We start from the raw sequence: 8635 nt of genomic DNA, 5'->3' as shown, positions 1-8635 counted from the left end.
CTAATATTTGTGCATGGTCAAAATCCGCTGCATGGTTACTCGTTGTAAGGTGCTGTGCGAGAGCCGTTGTCATCTTCTTATTTTTCGCATCTGTTCTGTGTTCATTTAGCCGTATACCCATCGTAGAGACACGAGATCAATTTATAAAACACATCGGCACTGACATGGAAAAAACTCATCAAAAAAAGCTTCAAAGGCAAATATTTAGCAACATTCAAAAGTTTGGGATCCGATTCAATGAAGACTGGTTCATTAATACTACGAAAATCGAAATACCGCAAGAATATCGTTGGATACTTTCGCTAGGCTACAAATTCTCACTACCGGTTTCAAACAAAAATTTCTCACCATTGCAAGTTATCGCAGAACTGGAACAAGGAGTATAAAAAATCGAAGATGACAGAACTAAGGACAGTGTAAGAAGCCACATCGCAATGAAGATAAATAATTACCAGAGTAGGCGCAACAATAACGCAAAAGATAAACTTTTGCTAAAAACTTTTGAGAACACAAAAGAGTTCATATTCAAATACAAAGATGAGATAGTTTTAACTCAGGCTGACAAAGGAAACAAGGCAGTCTTGATGTACAAAAATATTTACGAGGAAAAAATGAACAAATTGTTAGATGACCGTAATGTATACAAAAAGATACAGAAAGATCCCACACAACAGCTTGTCAGAAAGAACTACCTAATTATAAATGAAATGGTTAAGCAAAACGAAATCGAGCTAAAACAGAAATTTCAATTATATAGTGTTGCAGCCATCGCTCCTAGAATATACGGTCTTCCAAAAATACAAAAGAAAAACAGTCCCTTAAGGCCAATTGTATCGTCAACAAAAGTACCATGCTACAACTTATCTAAGAATATTGGAGTTGTACTGAAGAATATAATATCTGAAGAATATAATATAAAGAATTCATTTCAATTAAAAGAAAATCTCAAAAATATCCATAGAGAAGATGACGAAATTCTAATATCTTTTGATGTATTTTCATTATTTACGAACATCCCAATACATTTAGCAATACAAACAATAATGAAAAAGTGGCCAGAGTTGGAAAAACACACAAAAATTTCAAAGAAACGTTTCCAGACTATACTCGAGTTTTTTCTAAGAGAAAATAATTATTTTATGTACAACTCGACTTTTTATCTGCAAATATACGGCATGCCCATGGGCAATCCCCTATCGCCAATCATAGCTGACATAGTTCTTGACAAAATACTTGACGGCAGCATAGCTGAACTTAAAACCCACGACATATATATCAGATACATAAAAAAGTATGTAAATGATATATTCGCAATTATAAAGAAAATATTGAACGCACAGCATACTAAAATAAAATTCACAATGGAAATAGAACAAGAAAATGAAATAGCCTTTCTAGACCTAAATGTAATCCATAAAAATAGAAAATGTACAACGAAATGGTACACGAAAACCATTGCATCGGGGAGAATAATTAATTACCATTCGAACCATCCGTGGAAACAAAAGTTAAACACAGCGAGGAACCTAATTAGAAAATCAATATTACTCACTGACCACGAGTTTATGCCAGAAAACAAACAAAAGATTAAAAAAATTGTGTACAACTACAGCTATCCACACAAGCTTATTGATAAATTAATGGAAAATGTAACAAATAAAATTCGCGAAGATAAAAAGAAAACACAAAAATCCGATGAAATTCACCAAAAATACATCGGAGTAACATTTATCCCGGGTTTAACGGACAACCAAAATCTGCATAAAATAATACACATTAAAAATGTGAACTATGCACACAAGCCAAACTTCACTCTAAGAAATATTTTTACAAAAACAAAGGATCCGTTGGAAAAAGAGCAACAGAACAATGTAGTATATCAAATAAAATGTAATGGCAAAGTGGGTGAAAAATGTGATCAACACTATATAGGCACAACAAAACGACAACTGGGTATACGGCTAAATGAAGACAGAACAGATGCGAAAAATAAGAAGATGACAACGGCTCTCGCACAGCACCTTACAAAGAGTAACCATACAGCGGATTTTGAACATGCACAAATATTAGACATAGAAAAAAGAGAAAAAACACGACTAACTTTGGAGAGCTTAAGAATACAACAAAAAATACACCAGGTTATGAATTTCAAAGAGGACGCTAACAATATAAGCAACATCTATACCGCAGTTGTACAAAGAGCAAAGAAACAATCGCAAATCAGTGATACTTGATAATATGTAAATATGTGTGTGTGTTTTTAAACTGTGATATTACAATTAGTTAAACAATCAATGTAAGTAACAATTGTCAAGATTAAATTTTCATGTTTATTGTTGGATAAAGTAGCTAATGTTTATATATTTGATATATTTTCAAATAAAAACAGCTTTCTGATGATGATGCAGTAAGCGTCGAAACGCGTCAAAGAATACAAAAACAACAAAGTATACTTATTAAAACGACCATAAAAGCTCTACCCATCAAACCATATAGATTCAAATTGGTCTAAATAAAAATAGTAAAAGTATCTCAAAAATTGTTGCTCTGAAGCAGACAAATGCTGAGTGATCTACTCAAATTTGTTGAACAAAACGACTTACGTATTTTAAGCATGCTTAACCTTTAGAACGGTAAGCAAATTAATAAAAACGCAATATGTAACCTAACGAAGACGGAGCCGTCGAGTAACCAAAACAAATCGGTTAAAAAATTCCTACACGGTATTTATCAGATCTAACTCTATAATTAAAGGATATAAACCGAAAAACAACGTTTGACACCCTTTAAAAACTTTTAAAAACTATATAAAAAATTATTGTTCTGAAGCCAACAACTGCTGAGTGATCTACTCAAATTTGTTGAACGAACCGACATAAGTATTTTAACCTTGCTTAACCTTTAGGCCGATAAGTTTGTTTAGAAAAACGCAATATGTAGGCTACCCGAGGACGGAGCGGTCGAGTAACCAAAACGAATGGGTCAAAAAAATTCGTACGCAGTTTTTATCATATTTAGCTCTAATACTAAAGGATATAAAACGAGAAACAACGTTTGAAACCCTTGAAAAACTTTTAATAACTATAACAAAATTATTGTTCTGAAGCCAAAAACTGCTGAGTGATCTACTCAAATTTGTTGAACGAAACGACTTAAGTATTCTAACCATGCTTACCCTTTAGGCCGGTAAGTTTATTTAGAAAAACGCAATATGTAAGCTAACGAGGAAGGAGCCGTCGAGTAACCAAAACAAATTAGCTAAAAAAATTCTTACGCGGTATTTATCAGTTTTAACTCTGGAATTAAAGGATATATAACGAGAAACAACGTTTGACTTCCTTTAAAAACTTTTAATAACTATAACAAAAATTATTGATCTGAAGCGAACAACTGCTGAGTGATCTACTCAAATTTGTTGAACGAACCGACATAAGTATTTTAACTTTGCTTAACCTTTACGCCGGCAAGTTTATTTGGAAAAAACACAATATGTAGGCTACACGAGGACCGAGCCGTCGAATAACCAAAACGAATGGATTAAAAAAAATCGTACGCAGTTTTTATCATATTTATCTCCAGAATTAAAGGATATAAAACGAGAAACAACGTTTGACAACCTTTGAAAAGTTTTATTAACTATATCAAAAATTGTAGCTGTGAAGCAAACAATTGCTGAGTGATCTACTCAAATTTGTAGAACAAAACGACTTACATATTTTAACCATGCTTAACCTTTAGGCCGGTAAGTACGGAGCGGTCGAATAACCAAAACGAATGGGTTAAACAATACGTAACTCTAGAATTAAAGGATATAAAACGAGAAATAACGTTGGACAACCTTTAAAAAGTTTAATAACTATCTCAAAAAGTGTCGCCCTGATGCAAACAACTGCTGAGTGATCTACTCAGATTTGTTGAACAAAACTACATACGTATTTTAAGCATGCTTAACCTTTAGATCGGTAAGCAAATTAAAAAAAACGCAATATGTAAGCTAACGGGGACGATGCCGTCGAGTAACCAAAACAAATTGTTTTAAAAAATTTTTACGCGATATTTATCAAATTTAACTCTAGAATTAAAGGATATAAAACGAGAAACAACGTTTGACACCCTTTAAAAATTTTTAATAACTATATCAAAAATTATTGTTCTGAATCCAACAACTTCTCAGTGATCTACTCAAATTTGTTGAACAAAACGACTTACGTATTTTAAGCATGCTTAACCTTTAGATTGGTAAGCAAATTAAAAAAAAAAACGCAATATGTAAGCTAACGGGGACGATGCCGTCGAGTAACCAAAACAAATTGGTTTAAAAAATTCGTACGCGATATTTATCAAATTTAACTCTAGAATTAAAGGATATAAAACGAGAAACAACGTTTGACACCCTTTAAAAACTTTTAATAACTATATCAAAAATTATTTTCTGATTCCAACAACTGTTGAGTGATCTACTCACATTTTTTGAACGAACCGACATAAGTATTTTAACCTTGCTTAACTTTTAGGCCGGTAAGTTTGTTTAGAAAAACGCAATATGTAGGCTACACGAGGACGGATAGGTCGAATAACTAACACGAATGGGTTAAAAAAATTCGTACGCAGTTTTTATCATATTTATCTAATATTAAAGGATATAAAACGAGAGACAACGTTTGACAACCTTTAAAAGTTTTAATAACTATCTCAAGAATTGTAGCTCTGAAGCAAACAACTGCTTAGTGATCTACTCAAATTTTTTGAACAAAACTACTTACGTATTTTAAGCATGCTTAACTTTTAGGCCGGTAAGTTTATTAAGAAAAACGCAATATGTAGGCTACACGAGGACGGAGCGGTCGAGTAACCAAAACGAATGGGTTAAATAAATTCGAACGCAGTTTTTATCATATTTAGCTCTAATATTAAAGGATATAAAACGAGAAACAAGGTTTGAAACCCTTTAAAAACTTTTAATAACTATATCAAAAATTATTGTTCTGAATCCAACAACTGCTGAGTGATCTACTCAAATTTGTTGAACGAAACGACTTAAGTATTCTAACCATGCTTAACCTTTAGGCCGTTAAGTTTATTTAGAAAAACGCAATATGTAAGCTAACGAGGAAGGAGCCGTCGAGTAACCAAAACAAATTGGTTAAAAAAATTCGTACGCGGTATTTATCAGATTTAACTCTAGAATTAAAGGATATAAAACGAGAAACAACGTTTTACATCATTTAAAAACTTTTAATAACTATATCAAAAATTAGTTTTCTGAAGCCAACCACTGCTGAGTGATCTATTCAAATTTGTTGAACGAACCGACATAAGTATTTTAACCTTGCTTAACCTTTACGCCAGTAAGTTTATTTAGAAAAATGCAATATGCAGGTTACCTGAGGACGGAGCGGTCGAGTTACCAAAGCGAATGGGTTAAACAATACATAACTCTAGAATTAATGGATATAAAATGAGAAAGAACGTTTGACAAACTTTAAAAAGTTTTAATCACTATCTCAAAAATTGTCGCTCTGAAGCAAACAACTGCTTAGTGATCTACTCAAATTTGTTGAACAAAACTACTTACGTATTTAAAGCATGCTTAACCTTTAGGCCGGTAAGTTTATTTAGAAAAACGCAATATGTAGGCTACACGAGGACGGAGCGGTCGAGTAACCAAAACGAATGGGTTAAAGATATTCGTACGCGGTTTTTACATATTTAACTCTAGAATTAAAGGATATAGGACGAGAAACAACGTTTGACAAACTTTAAAAAGTTTTAATCACTATCTCAAAAATTGTTGCTCTGAAGCAAACAACTGCTGAGTGATCTACTCAGGTTTGTTGAACGAAACGACTTACCCAATCATCCGGTTCACGGTGGGCTTCAATCTTTCGCACACCACACTTGAAAGGACCTTATATGCGATATTGAGAAGGCTGATTCCACGATAGTTGCTGCATTTTGCAGTATCCTCCTTCTTGTGGACTGGGCAAAGAACATATTTTGCTAAGAAGCTGCTGCATGCGCCTTACCAACTCCTCGCCACCGTACTTGAATAGCTCCGCAGGCAATCCATCAGCGCCCACGGCCTTGTTGTTTTTCAATCTGGTTATTGCTATTCTAACTTCGTCATAATCGGGCGGGGGGACATATATTCCATCATCATCGATTTCGGGATCGGGTTCTTCCTCTGGACGCGCTGAATTGCTGCCTCCATTTAGGAGAACGGAGAAGTGTTCCCTCCATAATCTAAGCACTCTCTGGACATCAGTTACAAGGTCGCCGTTTTCGTTCCTACAGGAGTTTGCCCCGGTCTTAAAACCTTCCGTCTTTCGCCGTATTTTTTGGTAACATTTTCGGGCGTTATTCCTGGTGGCTAGCAGTTCAAGCTCGTCGAACTCACGCCTTTCTGCTTCTGTTTTTTTCTTCCTGAAAAGGCGTCTCGCTTCCTTTTTCAACTCACGATAGCGTTCACACACTCCTCTTGTCGCGCTCGTTTTTAACGTAACCCTGTAGGCAGCGTCTTTTCTTTCAGTTGCAACGCGGCATTCTTCATCGTACCAGTTGTTTTTTCGTGGTCGCCGGTAACCAATTTTTTCCTCGGCGGCAGTACGAAGTGCTTCGGAAATATGCTCCCACTGCTCCTGTATTCCTTCAGAATGAGTCGCGCTCTAAGAGAGCAGGTGTGAGAGACGAGTTGCGAAATCGTTGGCAGTCTGCTGTGATTGAAGCTTTTCGACGTCTAGCTTCCCTTGTGTTTTTTGTTCCTTGGTTTAAGCCGCAAAGCTCAAATTTGTTGAACGAAACGAATTACGTATTTTAAGCATGCTTAACTTTTAGGCCGGTAAGTTTATTTAGAAAAACGCAATATGTAGTCTACACGAAGACGGATCGGTCGAGAACCAAAACGAATGGGTTAAAGAAATTCGTACGCCGTTTTTATCATATTTAGCTCTAGAATTAAAGGAGCGGTCGACTAACCAAAACGAATGGGTTAAACAAATTCGTACGCGGTTTTATAATATTTAACTCTTGAATTAAAGGATATAAAACGAGAAAAAACATTTGACAACCTTTAAAAAGTTTTAATAACTATCTCAGAAATTGTCGCTCTGAAGCAAACAGCTGATGAATGATCTACTCAAATTTGTTGAACAAAACGACTTACGTACTTTAACCACGCTTAACCATTAGGACGGAAACGCTTCCCAAGGCAGTCGGTTCTATGTACCGGAGCGACTCGAGATTTTTCCCGACCAAGGACTGTCATTTCAGTGTGACCCCATTTAATTTGTTTCGTCCCTCCCACAAATTTTCATCCTCCCAGCAGCTCCTTGCAGCAGGACTGCTACATATTCTCTTACTCCGGGAAGGTATCGAACCCAATCCGGGTCCGTCTCCTGACCCCGGTCCTGAGAAATGATTTTGCTGCATTTGCCAGAAAAGAATCTTTTTAGGACGGTAATAATCTGTTCAGTGTGTCTCGTGCAAGGGATGGTTGCATCGGACAGGTTGTTCTGGGCTTGATCCCAAAACCCGACGTCCACGTAACTTTTATAAATCTTTTGTGGCACCTTGCTGTTCACGCCCAAGGGCGTCCCGTAGTCTACGCCTAAGCGTATCCCCACTACCTTCCAGCAGCTTCGCTGCTCAGCAAGCCACAACTAGTACCCGCTGCTGCTCGCGCTCCACGGCGCCAACAACTCAAACAGCTGATACCACTCATAACTACTACCTTCGTAGTAGAGCTGGTAGCAATGCTGAGCATCAGCCCCTGCCCCCGTCTTCTTCTCCCCCCTCTTTTCTGGCAGCAATCGTGCAGGTCAGGGAAACAGACTCTTAGTCCCTGCCGCCGTTTGCACCGTCTGCCAGCACAGAATATATAGGTTTGCGACATCCGCTCAATGCAGCTCCTGCCTTGGGTGGTGCCACTTTCCTAAATGTTCTGGTCTCTGCGACGGCAACCCCTCGACGGGTTTCATCGCGCCATGTTGCCAGGTCGCAAACCCAAATCATCCGGGTACCCCAATGCTTGCCCAAGGGCGCCCAGTCCCAAGGCCACAACAGCAATTGCGTCCTGGCTTTCCACAACCTAGGCGTAGTCACCCCTCACTTACCCCTAGAGTGGCGGCGTCACCCCTCATGCACTTCAGAATTCTGCAGTTCAACTGTAATGGACTAACTGGGAAGATTACGGAGATAGTCGATTTCATGAAGCGGCACAACATCCGCATTGCTGCGATTCAAGAGACTAAACTCACAGCAAGATCTGCATTGCAGACCTTCTCTGGTTATAATGTCCACAGGAAAGACCGTGAGAGCGGAAATGGAGGCGGCCTCGCGTTTATTATACACCACTCTGTGCAATATCATATATTTGATCCTGGCATCGACCGCAGTGACAATGTCTTAGAACGTCAAGGCCTATCTGTCCGGTCAGGCGATGCAAATCTAGAAATCATCAACATCTACATCCCTCCTGTCACCTGTTGCCCCAGTGGATACCGCCCTAATATCGAGGCCTTACTCACTGGCAACAATCGCATTATCTTAGGCGATTTCAATGCCCATCACGACCTATGGCATTCAAACTTGCGGGCGGACAGTAGGGGTGAGATGTTGGCGGATCAAACAGACGAAA

Source organism: Eurosta solidaginis, chromosome 5, assembly GCF_040869045.1.
Source record: "Eurosta solidaginis isolate ZX-2024a chromosome 5, ASM4086904v1, whole genome shotgun sequence".
In the NCBI taxonomy this organism is placed as follows: domain Eukaryota; kingdom Metazoa; phylum Arthropoda; class Insecta; order Diptera; family Tephritidae; genus Eurosta; species Eurosta solidaginis.
Note: the sequence above shows the minus strand (reverse complement) of the source record.